Consider the following 19,564-nt stretch of genomic DNA (forward strand, 5'->3'; position numbering starts at 1 on the left):
ACTTTAAGAAGTGGTTGACTATCATAACTATGATTTGTCCTACTCTACTCATGAAGGGGAATACAAAATGGAAAGAGACATGACCACATTTGTAAAACAGCATTAGAAGACGATATTCTATGTTATAAAGATGTGCACTATTATACAACTTGATTACTAAAATTCAGCAGTGAGTTCTATGAAGAATAATCATTCAAATTCATCAATGAAGAAAGATCCACAAGTAGTGATTTACCATTCTATAAGACTGTCATCTGTTTTTTTATACATATATATACATATATATATATATATGTATGTATATATATATATATATATATATATATATATATATATATATAAAACGTGCTAGCTTGTACTGCATTTAAAGTGTTTTTTGCTACTGTTCTAACTACTTTTCTGGAAAAAAAAAAGTTCTAAACTTGTTTCCCACCTTTCCTGTAAATAGATTTGCTGTATCCAGGACTGTTTTGTAAGTTTCTGAGCCCCCCCCCCAGACCTTTCTGCGTAGCAGGGAAGCCTTCTAGCTTATTAGTGGGAGTGGTAAGCACTAGGTAGCCTATCTACCACAGGAGGAGTGGTTTCTGGCCCAGAAATTGTAGTTCATTGGCTGTTTGGGCAGTTTTTCCATCTCTTTCAACTTTCTGGATTAAAAGCATGTGTTTGCGCACCATGCAGCAGCACTCAGCTGAGGTAAACTATTACCACCGCCAGAAAGTCTGTTCTTCAATTTTCCCCTTAGAACGTGCTTGTCCTTTTACTTCTTGCACTTCAATTAGCATAATTGGCTAGCACTTTAACAGGCTTTTGTAGCATTTATTGTAGTACACTTAGGTGCTATCAGCACTAGCTGTTCCTACACAGTAACAGCACCAGTACTTATTAGTTATGACCACCCCTCCTGGTATGATTGTAGGGCGATTTCCTGTGCTTTCTCCTGTTAATCTGGTGCATTTGGGCATTCTGAGACAGTGTGGCAACTGTCTAATGTACACAGACAACCCTCTCCTCTTACCTCCCAACACTCATACCTGTGAGAGATGCACCTATATCACCAAACTGGAAGCAGTGCATGCTCCAACCAAGACTGGACTAGCTGGTCAAGAGGACAAGGTCAGCACCTGCAACTCACTACATAGAACACACAGCCCTCCAAAACACCAACCATCACAACCCACACATAAAAACACAAACCATACACCCACCTTCACAGAGGCTCTCAATAAAAATTTACCCAAACTACAGAGTCCCCTGAGACAGAAATGTTCTCGACCACCACAACACAACACCAACCCCAGAACACATAGCTCACCACCACAGTGTCCCCTCAACCAAAGCCTTTAAGGCAAAACACTTTGCCCAATGTACTCATCATAGGAGACTCATTTGTGAAGCACACTGATGTCATACTCACTAGATGAAAAAGGAGAAGGTGACAGTCAGTTGTCTATGAGGTGCCAGGATCTGCTACATAACACATGCACTCAGGTCACTCCACAACAAGTACAAACATGACTCATTCATTGTCCATGTGGGTGTGAAGGACCTGAGATGTACCTCCCTGGACATGAAAAGAGATGTGATGGAACTCTCAGATTATGTGGCCCAGGCAGGTATAACCCTAGCCCTGAGCAGTATTCTACTGTCACTCAGAATGATACCACAGTATGAGCAGAAAATGATTGACTTCAACAACTGGCTAAGTTTCTGGTGTCATTCTAAGGGGATCCGGTATCTGTGTGCCTGGAGCGACATGATCGACAGACCACGATGCTTTGCCAGAGGCGGCCTGCATCTGTCACCCCTGGAATTCTGGGTACTGGCTAAGGCTCTTGCCACCCCTACAGTGCCTTTTTTAAGCAGTGTTCCAAAGACCAAAATTCCACCATAACAGCTACAAACAAATGCAATCTGAGGGTCATGCTGCATTGCTGCTCAATGCTAGATGTTTAAATCTCAAGATGCACTCACTCAAAGCTCTCCCCAAAACGGAGAATGTTGACATCTGTGCTGTAATGGAAACCTAGTTTAAAGAGGCAGAAAGCACCCCTGCACTCCCAGGTTACAACTCATTCCATACCTTTTGGCCCCAGAATACAGCCAGAAGCTCCAAAGACAGTGGTGTCTCCATATTCTTAAAGGAAACGCACACCTCTAGACTAGTAGCCAAGCATAATGCATCCGAGATACTTCAGGTACAACTAATACTAGGCAAGACGATGATACAAGTCATAGCCTGCTAAACAACCCCAAACATGTCCCTAGACTCTCACTCCAAGTTCCTAAGCACCCTGGAATCTACCAAGGTCCAATCCAATACTCTCATAATCGGTGACTTCAATTACCCTTCCATCAACTGGGAAAACTATTCAAGTACCAATGTATAGGCCCAACACTTTCTAGAATTTATCAATTCCAATGCCCCAGACCAGCTCATTCTGACCCCCACTAGAGGAAGCAACATCCTCAACCTGGTTATCACCAAAATGGGAGACTGTTGCTCCACACCTATAATCAATTCCTCCCTGGTTAAATCTGACCACAAACTGATCACCATGGAAATCTCCATCTCACCTACACCCCCCACTAAGGTGACCACCCTGAAAAACTTCTCTAAAGTCGACTTTGGGCTCCTAAAAACAGAGGTGGCTAACTTCTCGGCACCCATGCCAATGGAAAATAGCTACATGACTGCCAAATCATACACCACTGCACTATATGAGCATGTACACAAATGCATGGACCTTGCCATACCGAACAGAACTAAGACACTCTCCTCCAAAAAAAGGAAGCCAATCTGGTGGTCCCCAGCCATCAATAAACTCTACAACAAAAGGTAGAAACTGTTGCAGGAAAAAATGAAGTTGCAAGACTGGAAAACCTCCCTTAACAGTCTCAACAAAAAGCTGAGATCCCTTATCAAATCCTCTAAAGCCAGCTATGAAGACATCAGAAACAACCACAAAGCCTTCTATAGCTATATCAAAAACGTCAGAGTGAACATACACAGATTTGCTCTGAGTTATTGCACAATAGCATCTCCTATACTGAGCCAACAGATATAGCCAACATACTGGCCGACAGATTCAGTGCCAACTTTACCCCCCAAGGGCCCTATCACAATACCAAAAGAAAGCCTCGCACCCACCATTTCTGCAGCACAGGTAAAAACTGCATTGTCCAAAGCCAAGCATACAAAATCCATGGGACCTGATAATATCCCTGGCTGCATCCTACATGAGCTACAAAACGAACTGGTACCACATCTGTGTGCCCTGTTCAATCACAGCCTTTCATCAGGCTATGTCCTTAATGAATGGTGCACTGCTACAGTCATCCCACTCCATAAAGGGGGAGCAACTACAGACCCTGGGAACTATCGCCCCATTAGCCTGATGAGTCTGGTATGCAAAGCTATGCAGAGCATCATCATGGACCTGCTTAACAAAGATATAGGCAATCTCCAAACTCCTGACCCCACACAGTTTGGCTTTGTCAAGGGGAGATCTTTATGACATCACGGCTTTCTGGACTACCCACACTGCATGCATTCCAACTCTGTAAGCATGGTTCTTCCTTCAGTCTGCATGTGTCTTCTTGTTTTGGAAAGGCTAAAACCACATCTCCATAAATGCAACTGGGTCCTGACCCTCCACTACTTCCTTCCTTCCTTTGGCTAGCCTGCATATTTTCTGTGTGGGTCATGTTTTCCAAATAATCCAGTTTCACTGCCCATATATCAGTAAGTCTAAGGTTATAAAAATTAATTCTTCCATCATACAGCATGGCACTGACTCAGGATGAGGTAACAGAGAAGTGAATCTTCTAGTCGGAAAAAGAAGATTTACTTCTCTATTACCTCATCCTGAGTCAGTGCCAGCAGTTGTTTAGTCCCAAAAGAGAGACTATAGAACATAAAAGCCGGACATGATTCTGCACGATCTTAAAGAGCTGACATAGGAAGTAGCAAGCCTCAGAAGTATAACAGGGGATCTGCAGGATGAGAAGGATATGATAATGTCCAACATAAATGTGGAGACAGATGTCAAGCTGTATGATGGAAGGATTAATTTTTATAATCTTAGACTTACTGATATATGGGCAAAGATAAATAAATACATTGTCTGAAACTGGATTATTTGAAAAACATGACCCACACAGAAAATATGCAGGCTAGCCAAAGGAAGGAAGGAAAGAGTGGAGGGTCAGGACCCAGTTGCATCTATGGAGATATGGTTTTTGCCTTTCCAAAACAAGAGGACACATGCAGACTGAAGGAAGAACCATGCTTACAGAGTTGGAATGCATGCAGTGTGGGTAGTCCAGCAAGCCGTGATGTCATAATAAAGCTACACAGTTACAAACTAAAATCATGGTTTCTGAAAAAAATCACATAAGTCAGTAAATGGATCTTCGTGCTGAACAACAAGTAAGAGATGGGGAGGGCAAGTCAACAGAGATGTTGATAAACCAAGTTCAAATATCTTCAGTGATATACCAGAATAGGAAAGAGAAGTGAAGCTGTGTCCTGTGGTACTCAGACAAATGAATATGCAGAGTAGCAGAAAATACGATGGGAGATGAGCAGTTCAGATTCAGATCAGAATGCAGCAGAACCGACACAATGTTTACAGGGAGATGGATGGTTGAGAAGAAACTAGAAATGATGAAAAAACTAGACTTGGAGAAAGCATATGACAAGGTCTCAAAAAAGCTGATTTGGGCAGTAATGCAGTGATTCAAGTCCCAAAAACACTGGTAGAATTAGTGCAAGATATATACAATGACCAAATGACTCGTGCGAACAGTGTTCATTACCACAGGGGGGTTCCCAGTTAAGTGGGTGTGCATCAAGTATTCGGCTCTGAGCCCACTGCTATTCATACTACTGATGGACAATATTAGCAAACATATCAGTGGTGACAGATCAACAAAGTTGCTATATGTAGATAATGTGGTATCATATGCAGGCTCTGAACAAGATCTTCAGCAGATAATAGGGGAATGGAATGCAAAACAGAATACATAAGACAGTTGTAATGGCAGCAAATGGAGGAAATCAGAAGAAGCTGAGAATTGAGATAGATGGTAAATAGTGGAACAGGTTAACAATTTGAAGTATCTGGGAGGGATGGCTCAGGAAAAGGGAAGTCTGAATGGAGGCTAAAGCTAGAATTATAGGGGCGGCAGCTAACTGGCACAGAGTGTCAGAGGTAGTAGATGACTGAAGAATGTAGAACTACTGTATTGTACAAAAACCTGGGCACTAAAGGCAGAGCAGTTAAGGAAGCTAGAGGTGACAGACATGAAGTTTTGCAGACAGGTTATTAGATGTACTGACATCTGCTTACTGCCCTGTTGATGGGGACACTTGGGTAAGTGAAAAAAGACTGGCTCCAACAGGTAGGGATGGGAGTCCTGAACTGACATCCATCAATCGTTTTCAATTGCCAAAGGCATTACAGCAGTGTTTTGCAGACAGGTGGGAAAAGCCTTAGATTTGACTGGTATGTTGTGTGCTTGTGGGCGGCTGTCTGTTTGTGGGGTGTAGAGGTGCGCCTTTGTAAGTGTGAGTAAATGTTATGCCTTACGAAATGGAGAGATTAAGAGTAAAACTGTGCTCGGTTTGGTCCGTAGTAATTTCATCATTGCTTAAGACATATAAATTGCTCTGTGTTTGTCAGTACATTGCTTGAGTACCCTGTTTGGAGTATGGTATCTCTGCTACAGCTGCTGTAATGCTTCAATACATGTTTGTCATGAAGTATGTATATGCCTATCTGATTTGGGGTAGAAGTGGTGGATCTCTTAACGGCGTACCCCAAAAGTGTCCCTAATTTTGATTTATACTTTCACTCTGACATACTACAATCCATAATGCTTTTTGATAAAGAAAATATGTTGGATTCTCATGAACAAATAATGACATTCATTGCAATTAAAGACTTTTTTTTTCAAAAAATGAATGCTAATTCATGTAGTCTTATTTTTGTGAACTTACTAAATCAGTAGTATTGCTATTTTCAAAAGTATCTGATTTGGAAGTTTTCTCCATGAGTCAGTTGCTGAGAGGATGAGAGATATGCTACAAGTATACAACTAAGACAAACTACATAAAACAATAGTAACTGAAAGTGCTGGGTCACATAAGAGGCTTGGGAGGTCATTGTTAAGAAGAAACCAAGAAATGTTTCATTGTTGTATAAAGCTTGGCATTAAATACCATAGTTCAGGTTATGCTGTAACAGAATAACTATACAAAGATAACCATATGAGCAGCCAGAAATCAGTTCAAATCAAATATTTTACTGTGCACCTTTTAAGAAATGGATAGATTGGCCTAAACACTGGAATGATGTGTATGCTTTTTTAGGAATAATTCCTGGGAAATGCTATTCAGAAGTGAAGAGACATATGAGGGAACAGTTTTAGTGGCACACCAGGCTGTGATTTGTTTGATGTCTACTGTCATGCAAAGTTAACTAATTAGTTGAATCTAGCAAAGCTGGAAATGCGAGACTCAATTTCATTGAAGGAGGGGAACAGGGAGAAGGAGTAGCTTGGCCAGGAGATGAAACTTGCAAATTTATCTCCATAATATTTTAACACTTTTGTGAGCTTCATTCAGAGAATGTGTAGTACATCAGTAGGAACAACACTTGTAAAACTCACTGCAGTCCAGTCAATGACACATGATCTCTAGACTCTTAAACTTGGCGATTTTTTTTTTTTATTAAAGGGACACTATCCCACCAGAAATTTCAGCTACCTGCCTCGGACTGAGATCTAAACATTGCCAATTGCTCTCCCACTTTGTGACATCACTTTTGATACAATCGACAATCCCACCCACATTATCAGATTTCTTTAAAAAAATTTTTATTCCCTGTCCAAGATATGTTTTGTCTGGAAGAATGAAAACTTCTGCTATGTCGTTCCATGCAACATTGCAATCACCACTGTATCCTGCATAGTGACTTTTCCAGACTGAAAGTTACACTTTTAATTATTTATAAATGCAATTTCAGCTATTTATAGTCTGTGCTGTTGCAGTACATGCATCCTTTAGAAAGAGTAACGGGCAAGAGAGGGAGATGCCATTGTAATATAATGCAGTTTCGGCAGGCTGATATTACTGATGTTGTGTTTACTATTTTTCATTTAATAGTTCAGTTGATCTTTTATAATGATTTTCAATTGAGTACATTCTTGCTCATTTCTTTTTACAGAGCAGTAAGGTGTAGTCATTACATACTAGAGTTTACAATATGTACCAGTGTCTAAATGCCGCTTTATAAATGCGGTATGCCGCTTTGTAAATGCCGGTTTGTAAGAGGCAGTATATAATGAAATCCATAGATATGGAGAGAAATAAAATGAACTGTGTATAGCAAATATTTATTCCACACGCAAATACCAATGTCATTAACGCTTTAAAATCAAACATGCGTTTTCGTCCAAATGATCTGATGAAGTCCTAATTTATGTGGACGAAAATGCATGGTTGATTTTTAAAGCGTTAATGACATTGGTATTTGCGTGTGGAATAAATATTTGCTATACACAGTTCGTTTTATTTCTCTCCATATCTACGGCTTTCTTTTGGTTTAATAGTGACTTTCGGAAGCTTCCACTGTTGGTAGTATATAATGATATAACTGAACTTGCAGTTCCAAGTGCAATATATTTTTTAACATTTTGTGCATAGTAAATCTAGGAGTTCTTTGCAGCTTGAGTCAAACAACAAGGTTAATTTTTTCACTGCTATTGCACTGTAACCTACTGTAAGTTCGTTGCAGTTCAGTGATATTTTACTGCAGGGAAGTAACTATTTCTGTACCGTGTAATATGCCCCCTCTTGATTTTGCATGTGTTCTTTGCTATAATATTCTGCAAAGTACATGAGAGAATGCTAGATTACCAGTCCCATCCAGGGAAAAAGAACAGTAATAATATTAATAATAATATAATTTTGCTGCCGTTGTGTATTTTCTTTTCATTCCGCAAGCTGCTTTATAAGGAGAAATACTTTGGTCAGTGATGAGGAGTAGAGAGTATTGCAACCAGTGGTGTTCTCTGCCTACAAGCTATATATGTCTGATCTAGTAATTTTGGATATCTTTTAAGTTTGTTTGACTGTTGTCAGTGAAGATTGGGTAACTGTCCTGAGTGTTGTGCATAAGTAAAAAACAGTAAAGAAAACATATGAACCTGGACATGGTCTCCACAAATGGTTCATAGGTTCATAGGTTCATAGGTTTATACTAGGCTATCTGCCCTAAGGCATTTATAAGCCTAGCCCAAATTATTGTGGCTTACGCCACCCCTTATATGAAAAAATACTGTGCCCATTAGTTTGTTGTGCCTCTGTCCAGCAGTGACCCAGAGATGATTCCCGGGGTAAACCTACGATCTCCCATCCACAGGTCTAGATTTCTCTTGAACAGAGTCAGCGAGGTGCTCTGCCTCACATGGACCGGGATTTTATTCCACAGCATAGGGAGTCTCTGAGTGATAAATCTATTCCTCCAGCACGTCCTATTTTTATCCGTGCTAAGGTTTAAGTCGCTTGCTCTAGTGGTTTTGGTGGATTTGGATTTTTTGAGGTGGAGCATGTCCATTAATTCTGGGTTGGACATGGCCTTGTATGTCAGGCACATGTCACCTCTGAGCAGACGGTATGCGACTGAATAGAGCTGGAGTTTCTTCAATCTGGCAGCATATGACAGATTTTGGAGTCCTTTATCCTTTTGGTGAGGAACTTTTGTGGTCTCTCCAATTGCTGCAGATGTCGGGTGAGATACATCCCGAATGGGGCATTGTACTCGATCATTGGTCTGATAAGTGAAGAGTACAGGGGAACAATGACCTCACTAGATCTGGATGTGAATCCCTTCATGATCAGGTGGGCAATGTAGAAGGTCTTTCTAACCACTTTAGCAATGTGAGTGTCAAAAGAAAGGCCACTGTCAACCTGGGTCCCCAGGTCCCTGATAACCTCTTCTGTGCTTAGTGGATTGCCACCTATATGGTAGCTTGGGGTTACCTTGTTTTTCCCGAAGGGTATGACTATACATTTTTGGCGTTTAACTTCAGGCCATGGCTCTGGCACCAGCTATCTGTTTCCGTGAGTCCCTTCTGAAGGATATCAGTGTCCGATGCACTTTCCACTATGGCGCCCAGTTTGCAGTCATCTGCAAACTTTGTCAGCCAAAGTCCTCCCATGTTGGCCTGTACTTCTGAGAAGTAGATGCCAAACAATAGGGGCCAAGGACCGAGCCCTGTGGGACACCACTTGTGACCGGCTTGGAGTCTGACACAGCGCCAGCAACTCTAACCCTGTGGGTTCTGTCCTTAAGCCAGTTTGCAACCCATCTTGTGACATATGGGTTTACATTTAAGCTGGTAAGTTTTCTACAATACCCGAGTGGGGTATTGTGTCGAAGCCTTTGCAAGGTCAAGGTAGGCTGTATGGACTGCCTTTCCTCATCAATGGCCTTGGTGACTATTTCAAGAAGTCGACCAAGTTCAAAAGGCATGATCTTCCCTTGACAAAGCCAAACTGGGTCGGGTCCAATGTCTGCAAGTCCCCTATATCTTTGTTTATGAGCTCCATTATGATCCTCTCCATAGCTTTGCAGACTAGACTTGTTAAGCTTATGGGGCGGTAATTACCAGGGTCCGTAGAGGCGGCACCTTTGTGGGGTGGGGCCACAGTTGCCGTACGCCACTCCTTGGGCACGTATCCTGTGGTAAGGCTGAGATTAAACAGCTGCCTTATGTGCGGGTTTAATTCCTCATTTAGCTCGTGTAGCACACAGCCGGGGACACCATCCGGTCCCATTGATGCTGTGTTTTTAGCTTTAGAGAGAGCAGCTTTCACCTGCGCATTTGAGATGTCCGGGAGGCTACACTCGGCTGGGGTAGTTATCTCTCCTTTAGGAGAGGGGGGTGAAGTTTGCACTGAACCTGTCTGCCAGTATGTTGGCAATGTCTGTGGGTTCAGTGATTTTTGTATCATTCTGGACTAATTCTGAGCATATCTGTGAGTTTCCACCCAGGTTCCTAACATAGCTGAAAAAGGCCTTATGATTGTCCTTTGAATCCATGGCAATTTTTCTCTCAAAATTGGCCTTAGTTGATTTTATGAGTGCTCATATTTTTTACTAATAATGATCAGGGTGACTTCCCTTTTATGGATTTTGTTCTATCATGTAATAGCTTTCTCCTCTTATTGTAAAGTTTGTTAATGGCTGGGGTCCACCAGACTGGACGTTTGCCCTTTGTGGAAAGAGTCTTGGTTTTATTTGGGATTGCCTGATCCATGCAGTCCTGGAGGTGTTCATAGAAGGCATTTGTAAGGGCTTCCGCAGCTTGGGTTGTGGTTTCCTCTGACTCAGGGGCCTTGAAGGATACCACACCAGTCTTGAGTAGTGTGAAGTTTGCTTTAGAGAAGTTCTTCACTATGGTCTTTTTTGTTTGGGGTGGGGGCGGGATGTGGATTTCCAGTGAGATTAGTTTATGATCAGATCTCACCAATGAGGGATATACTTCCGGTGTGGAGCATTTTGTCCCCATGTTTGTGACAATGAGATCTAGTATATTTTCTCCTCTCGTGGGAATGCAATACTAATGCAGCTAAATTTAATGGTAATTGTTTTTAACTTATCTTGATTGGCTATTCCCACTAGGTTATTGTTTTTTATTTTTTTTTTCTTCAGGGAGAAAAGTATTTATTCAAGTTGCCACATGCATTGGACAACTTGCCCTACCTTTTTTGATAGGTGCCATGGAACATTTTACATCCAGCTAACACAATCAACTCAAGCTGATAGAAACTTGGTTTAACATGTCATCTGAAGGATGGCACACTCAGGAGTACAACACCCCCCAGTACTACATTGCATGGAGTGGGAATAGAACCCACAGCCTTCTGGTCTTCCAGAACCAAAGGTAAGAGTGCTATCTGCTGTGCTACTGACAACTTGGGTCCTTTGTGACTAAATGCACCAATTCTTTTCTTCAAATTTCTTTCCATGAATTAGCTGCTTGCAATGATATACACTCAAGTTAAAAAAAAAGTTCATACAAAACACACTGGTCTTGGGCAACCCCCATGGTATCAGTTTGAAAGAGAGCCATTAATTCTTTCATTCATCAGCATATATTGCTTGACTGAATGAATGACCCTACCTACTGGCTTTTGTCCTTGAATCACATATCTGAGGCTGTAATTGTTGTGGACGTATACATGATTGTGTATCTCTTTACTCACATATGCTAGAAGCAACCCTGCCCCTGCCCAAACTCCAGCCGTATGCATTACTGTAGAAAAAAACATTTCTTCACAATAATACTACACAAGACACTTGGACACATTTCCTATACATAAGGGCACACACAACACTAACAATTTTCCTCTTGCCCAACCCTTATTCTAATCCTAACCAGGAAACACGCGCATACACACACCAACCCCCAAAACTGACCCATTTAACCACACAAAGCACATTTGCAGATGCTTCCCACTCAAAATCATACATGTACAACACAAACTATCCCCTTTAGCTAGCCCTTAATGTAACACTAACCAGCAAACACATTCCTACTCCAAAACCGATCCACTTTCCTCTTTTGTAAAAAAAAAGATAACTTCACAGCAACACTCACATTTGGAAAACTACATGTTCAGTAAAAACACTACACAATTCATTTAGTCAAGCAAAGAACATTTACCCACATGAACTGAAAACATGTATAGGCACCTTTTTCTACCTTGTATACTAAATGCCTATAGACTGGAAATGTGTAGCAATGGACTGCCATGCTAGCAATCATCCAGACACACATCTTCATGCATCTCACAATATTTCTACTTCTGCATTACAGTGCTATATGTAACTAAACCCCATTTAGTGTTATTAAAATTTAGCAAAATGAGCCTTTTACTATGTGACCTTGGAACCATTTTTTAAAGTTCTGTGATTCAAGCAAAAGTTGTTCATCCAAATTATTTATAGGTATGTAACCACCTAAAAAAACACACACACACAAGTGTATAATACATAACAGAGACATACATTTTATAACTGTGGGGTTGGTATAATGGTTAAAGTGTTTACTTCACAGGCAAGAGGTGCATGGTTTGAGTTTTACAAAGAATAATTACATAAACATAAACTGCCCCACAATGGCAGCTTGCCAGTAATTGTTATTGTGATTTATTTGGCAGCACATATACTAAAATGAGAGTGATACAGAGAATATTAGCATGGCCCAGAGCAAGGATGACATGCAAATTCAAGAAGTAGTCCATGTTTTGGCTCCCCACCCATGTGAAACAGAATTCCTCCTTAACCCAATTCTAAGTGTAACTTTGACAAACGGATGTGTAACAGGAAATTCAGCCCTGGCTTGGCCCCTATGACTCTAATGGACACAGGCACTTGTAAATGCTTCATCTTCCAGGCCTCTACTTGTAAATGCTTCATTTCACAAGCCCCTGCTTTCACTTATGAAGGTTACCCGCAATTGACAAATATTTGGGATGCAATGCTAGGCTTAAAAAGGCCCTTGTGGTCATTAGCCTAGTATACACCTATGAACCTATATGCATACACATTTAAGTGTATACATATATGTATACACATTTAGGTGTGTGTGCGTGTGTGTATTTATCTATCATCTGTTGATCATTTGTCTTATTAGGCCAGTGAACTGTTTTTCATGTGTGACTCGAGATTTTATTCATACTGACTAGTAGAAATTTGGCCACGGCAGCTGTGGAAATCCCCTGCACTTTTGAGTAAGCCCAATGGGTATTTTACATCTACCAGTGCATCAGGCAGATGAGATCTTGACTTAATATCTCATCCAAAGCATGACACACTCAGAACTGCATCACCCCCTTTACTTATGCTACACTGAGGTGTCAGGAATGTAAAATTAATCCAAGCACCTATGTTGGGAATAGAACCTACTGCTTTCTGATTTGTCAGGATCACAGGTGAATATTCTGTCTGTTGAGTAACTGACACAAGCTCTCAATGCATATGTATATTATATATGGAATATGCACACTCTTTTACTTACACCATATATATATCTCTCTCACTATTTATATATATACATATCTATATCTATAAATATATGTATGCATACATAAACAGACTTATAGATATAGATATACATAGAGAGAGAAATATAAAATCATCAACCTCCTTTTCCCATTTACTACATGGGGTTGGGGCATTGTATCAACTGCAAGCACCTCTTTTAATTCAGTGCCACTCTCAGACTTTCTTCGACAGTCTTGTCGCAATCAATCTCTTTGCTGAAAGTCTTTATTTCCTCGTTTCCTCTAAATCTTCTTCACTAAATCATTTCTGCATTCTTGCCCATATACTTGAACCACTGTAATTTATTCTTTTGACCTTCACTGCAATTCAAGCTATTTTGACTTCTGCTCTGATTTTCTCATTTCTCTCCATCCTATCTTGACTTCTGCTCTAAAGTTCTCATTTTTTTATCTGTCCCATAATGTGCACAACACTACCCATTCCAAGCAATTCGCCCTCATCTCCTATAGTTTCCTCAACTGCTCTGCCTTTACTCTACAAGTTTCAATACCATTCAGAAGTAACAGTTAGACAACTATTTTGTGCACCACATTTTCAGCTTCTTTGTCATTGTTTTATCACTTGACTCTTGACAATTTGTACCATTTGGCTGCAGCCCCTCTGATTCTAGCTTTGACTGCCTCATTCAGACATCCCTTCTCCTCAGCCGCTTCTCCCAGATACTTGATTATGCTAGTCTGTTCTAAATTTCTCCTTATATCTCAATTTCTATCTCAGTTTTCAGCTTCTTCTCATTTCCCCATTTGCTACCATGATAATTGTCTTGCCTGTACTCAGTTTCATTCCCTAAGCCTAGAGTTTTGGATTTCAATAATTTGCTAAAGTTCATTTTCAGAGTGCAAGTAATGCCACATCATCTACATGCAGACCTTTCTTGATCTGTCCCCTCTGACCTGTTCGCTAATATAGTCTGTGAACAGCAGTGGGCTCAGAGATGAACCCTGATACACACCCATTCTCACTGGGAGCCCCTAGCTGAGTCCAAACCCTGTATGTACGTATGTTACTGGGTCCTTGTTCATAGCCTGCACTAGTTCTACCAATGGTAAATATATAGCTATAGATATAAATATATGTAGATTAAAATGTAGATATAAAAATCTGAATCTAACAGCAGTTATCTCAGGCAATGTAAGAACTGCCTTATAACAGAAAATTAACTTTTTTATTAACAAGAATATAACAACAATACTAGGGAATAGATCACAGGGACCATAAAAGCCCTAGCCATATATAACTTTAAGGAGGCACACTTGAAAGTTTTTGCCACACTTTATAAGTACTTCATAGTGCACTCTTCCCAAATCAAGCAGGGCCATGCATGATACCCAAACGTATATATATGTCTACCCATCCAATCATCAATATAAGCTTTAAAGGCAGACAAAGTGCTACTTTGCTTAATCTCCAGTGGTACTTTATTCCATAGGCTGTGAATATGTTGAGTTCAGAACCTACCTTCCACAAAGTCTTATTTATTTGTGGTTGTAAATTTAGGTCCCACGTATTCTGTGTGGAGTCCCCATGTCTTCACTGCAGTCCTGTGGGTTTCTTCTTGGTGCTCTGATTTGCTCCCACATTCCAAAGACATGCAGTAGGTGGATTGGACACTCTAAATTGCCCATAGGTGTGAATGTGTGTGTGATTGAGAGGTACGGATGAACTACTGCAGCTGGGCTAGCCACCTGGTGGTGTAAACCTTGGCTCAAGATGATTGTCACTGTTAAAAGTGACACCCTGGCCCCATATGTAAAATGGGAAAATGTGGCTGAGGATGGTATGGGTATTTATAGAGCATATGGTTTTGCAAAGAAATAGGATGTCATATAGGATTAGGTGTTTCATATCTTGAAAAGTGAGAAGCAGGTCACCTTGGAATGGCCAGTGGGCTACTGAGCATAAGAAGATTTGTATTCCTCAGTCAGTATAGTTGAAGGGTTTAAGAACTTTCATTTTCTTGGTAAGAAATATTTCCATTTGAGCAGTATGCTTGGTTTGGTGCATACCAGAGGATGCATTATATTCAATGATGGTTCTAATAAGGGAAGAGTTCAGTGATTTAGATTGCCTCTTTGGATCTTGAAAATATTCCCTTGGAAAGTAACTGGGCCAGATAGGTGTTCCTGACTATGGCAGAAATGTGATGATTGAATGAGGGAGTTGTCCACATTCATACCCAGATCTTTTTTGACCATATGTGTTTAAGAAGGAGTACCACTTATAACATATGAGATGGGAACAGCTTTTTTGTTTTATACTACGCTGCAGTGTTTTGCATTTAGTTTGAGGCCATTTTCAGTACACCAGGTATTTGCACATTCCAGCCTTTTTTGAAGCAGTTTAGTGTCATATTAATGTTTGACTGAATAACAGTGCCCAGCTTGTAGTCATCAGCAAATTTAGTCAACCACATTTCAGGCATTGAGGCTTGAATGTCTACAAAATAAATGTCAAACAGGAGACAGCCCAGCAAGAATGTCTACAGTAACCCACTAGTTACAATTTTATGTTCAGATAAGATACCAGCAATTTTCACTACTTGGCATCTGTTGGATGGTGAGTTTACAAGCCAGTGAACAATGTAGGATTTTTTTTACATTAAGCTTGTCTAACTTTTCCATAATACTAGCATGGGAGATGGTGCCAAATTCCTTAGTCAGGTCAAGAGAAGCAGTGTGCACAAAGTGACCACTATCAACAGCCTCGCTAACCTTTTCAAAGAGATTTACCAGGTTGAGGTAACAGAACCTTCCCATCACAAAAGCAAATTGAGTGAGGTTTAGATAATTTATGATGATTATCATACTGATCACTGCTGCAGTAGCCTTAGCTATATGGGTTATATCTTGCATAGGATATAACAGCGGGCCAGCTTCCAAAGCCTCTGGGCATCTTCCATGCATCCAATTCATTACTTAGCTTGATCTGAGCAGACAAGGTAAGGTTTGTGTGCCAAGCTGTTCAGAGCTTTCCTGCTGCCCAGAAAAAAAACTGCTCCTTTGGGGGCATTTGAGTATTGATGGTCTGCGATCACTGTTCCATTCCTGGGCAGATAGGTGCCCTTCAGAGAAAACCTTTCTACATTTACTCTTACTGTTTAAAGTTAATTTTCTTGTAAAGTACATTTGAACTAGGGAAAAGTGTCTTTATTGACTGTCTCATGACTTTTATGTAATTTTAAATGGGAGCTCACTTTACCTGAAAGTTTAAAAGTGTTTACAAAGTACAGTTGTGTACACTTACCATACATGTAGATGTTCAAGTGTACTCACTGTTGCAGTCATCACACTTGGGTTATCTGCCTGCAGGTAGCCCTCAGTCGGCCTGAATACCAGAGACTTAGTATTTCTGCGTCGGTTGCTCTTGCTCCAGGACTGACGTCAGGGGTATATAAACAGACAGCCGACGTCATTACATCAGTTTTTCTTGCCCCAAATGTCAGGAGCCCCCCAATAGGGAGCTAAGTTATGGTGGGGAAAACATCACCAGTAAAAAGAAAATACCAATACCCCTGAAGGGGGTGAGTAATAGACATAGAGAGGAGAGAGAGAGAGAGAAAGAGAGAGACAATGGGGGGCTGAAGGGAGGGAAACCAGGACTGCAACAGTGAATACACTTGAACATCTACATTTATGGTAAATGTACACAACTGTACTATGTTCTTCATGTTTCACTGTTGCAGTCATCACACACGGGTTGATTCTCAAAAGTGAAAAAGGGTGGAGACAGTCAAGAGTTGGGGCTGGCTAGTATGCCCTGCAGGACTGCTGTTGCAAAACCCACCCTGGATTTGGAAAAGATAGGCAGGTGGTAATGCTTGGTGAAGGTGTGTACAGAACTTCAGGTAGCAACTTCCAGGATGTCCCTTGTAGGGACTCCCCTGAGGAATGCTGTAGAGGTAGAAGTTGTCCTAGTGGAATGTGTTCTGACCCCCTGAGGGGTTGGTTTTCCATGGTGCTTGTAGCAGAAATGGATGCAGTGTGCTATCCATTTGGAGATTGCTTGTTTTGAAATGGCCTTGCCCTCTACCCCTAGTGCAAAGCTGACTAGTAACTGGTCAGATTTTTCTGAAGGGCTTAGTCCTATCAAGGTAGAATCTGAGCTGTCTGTGCATTTCCAAGGAGTGCACGATCCTTTCCCCTTTATTCTGAGGAATAGGGAAGAAGGTTGGCAAATGAATAGATTGGTTGAGAGCAACACTGGACACCACTTTAGGCATAAAGGAAGGGTTAGTCCTGAGGGGAAACCCTGTCAGCATGGAAAATAATGAAGGGTTCCACAGCCATAAGTGCTTGTAGCATAGGCACTCTTCTAGCTGAAGTGATGCCCAGAAGCAAGGCTGTTTTCCAAGACAGGAATTTTAACTCTGCTGACACTGCACTCTCAAAGGGGGTAGCGTGAGCTTTTCCAGTACAAAGTTAAGGTCCCAAGTAGGGGTGGGTGCTCTCCTTGGTGGGCTTAAGTTGTTTGCCCCTCTCAGGAACTGTTTGATAAGAGGGTGAGAGAAAAGAAGTGGCTCAGTTTTATAATGAGCCAAAATGGCAGAGGCATGGATCTTAATGGAGGAGAAGGATAGGCCTCTGTGGAGTAGGTCTGCTAGGTAATACAGGATTGGTGGTAAGGAGAGCAGTGCTGCGTCCTCTCCTTTATACTGAATCCAGGAACAATAGCTTTTCCACTTAAAAGGAATAGGATTTCCTTGTACTGGGTCTTCCGGCTTCAAGAATGATGTCCAGTACCTGCTTGCTTAGGTTGGTCACTGGGGGAGAATTTAAGGAATAAGCCAGGCTCCAAGATTCATGGTTTGCTGTTGAGGATGCAAGATCTGTCCCCCCTGCTGAGTGGGGAGGGTTGGGATCTGAGGTAGATGCCAGGGTGAAACTGGTGACAGGCTGCACAGTAGTGGGTACCAGTGCTGGTATGGCCAGTCTGGAGCAATCAGGATTGTTCTTGGTTTGTCCTGTCTTATTTTGAGTAATATTTTTGAGAGAAGAGGCAGATGGGGGAATGCATAGATTGAGAGTTTTTTCCACTGGAAGGATAGGGCATCCACTTTCCCAGCCCTGCTGTGAGGTGTCTTGGAACAGGATTTGCTGGGCTGGTGATTGCAGGGGGAGGCAAAGAGGTCCACCTCTGGGGTCCCCCATTTCTGGGTTAGAATACTGAAGGTGCTGAGGTCTAATTGCCATTCATGTGGGTCTAGGAGATTTCTGCTTAAGTCGTCTGCCAGATAGTTTTGTTTGCCTGGCATGAATTGAGCTTGCAGATGAATCTGCATGTCCAAAGCTGTGTTCCACAGGGCCATAGCTAGCCTGCAGAGTTGGGTAAGAGTGTGGTTCCCCCTTGCTTGTTGATGTACCACATAACTGTGGTGTTTTCTGTTTTTATCAGCAGGGGTCCTGGTGAGAGTAGAGACCTGAAAGCTGTCAGAGCGTGCTGAACAGCTAGCATCTCTTTTTGGTGGATGTACAGATAAGATTGACTTGGGCTCCAGTGGCCCTGAATGCACTTGTCATCCAGGTGTACCCCCCCCAGGCACAGTCTGATGCGTCTATGGTTAGGATCTGGGTGGCAAGAGGTTGAGTAAAGGGAAGTCCCTTGTTGTGGTTGCATGGTACTGCCCACCAAAGAAGCTCTGTCCTTAGACAAGGTACAATAGGTATGATGGTTTCCAGATCCTGAGAATGTTGGCACCAAAGACTTTTTAAGTACCATTGAAGTTTCCTCATATGCAATCTGGCATATGGAATTAGTAGGATGCAAGAGACCATGAACCCTAGGGCCTGCAGGATTTTCCTTGTGGATAGTTGGGTTCTGGTGGCAATTTAAGTGAAGTAGCCTGTCAGATAGGCTTGTTTTTCTGGAATAAGGAATGCCATCTGGGATGCTGTGTCCAAACTTGCTCTCAGGAATACAATCTTTTGACTGGGACTAGTTTTGATTTATTTTCATTGATAGTGTAGCCCAGAGAGGTTAGAAGGTTCTTTACAAATGTCAGGTGCTGCAACAGCTGTTCCTGACGGTCTGCCTGAATCAGGCAATCATCCAAGTATGTGTAAATTTGAATTTTTCTCTGTCTGCAATAACCAATGGCTGGAGCCAAGCATTTTGTGAATACTCTGGGAGCAGAGGATAAGCCAAAGGGAAGTGCAGAGAAATGATAATGCATAGGTCCTGCCCTGAAACGTAGGTATTTCCTGCATGAGTCTCTGATAGGGATGTGCAGATAGGCTTCTTTTAGGTCTAGGGAGGCTAACCAGGCATCTTTGGACAGCATAGAAAGAAGCTGCTGAATGGTGAGTATTTTGAATTTTGGTACCACCAGACCACCAGGAAGGTATTTAGAGTAGAAAGATCTAGGATTGGGTGCCAAGTGCCCTCTTTTCTGGGTACCAGGAAAAGACTGGAATTGAACCCTTGACCTA

General features: G+C 41.6%; 1 non-coding gene across 1 annotated transcript; it reads left to right on the top strand.

Annotated features, from left to right (window-relative positions):
* The first annotated feature begins 12,216 nt into the window (after window positions 1-12,216).
* Window positions 12,217-12,322, top strand: LOC122791907. The gene has a single exon (XR_006363251.1). It is a non-coding gene; the product is annotated as a U6 spliceosomal RNA (small nuclear RNA).
* Window positions 12,323-19,564: the final 7,242 nt, after the last annotated feature.

This window comes from Protopterus annectens, chromosome 17.part0 (genome assembly GCF_019279795.1).
Source record: "Protopterus annectens isolate FY-2018-M chromosome 17.part0, PAN1.0, whole genome shotgun sequence".
In the NCBI taxonomy this organism is placed as follows: domain Eukaryota; kingdom Metazoa; phylum Chordata; order Ceratodontiformes; family Protopteridae; genus Protopterus; species Protopterus annectens.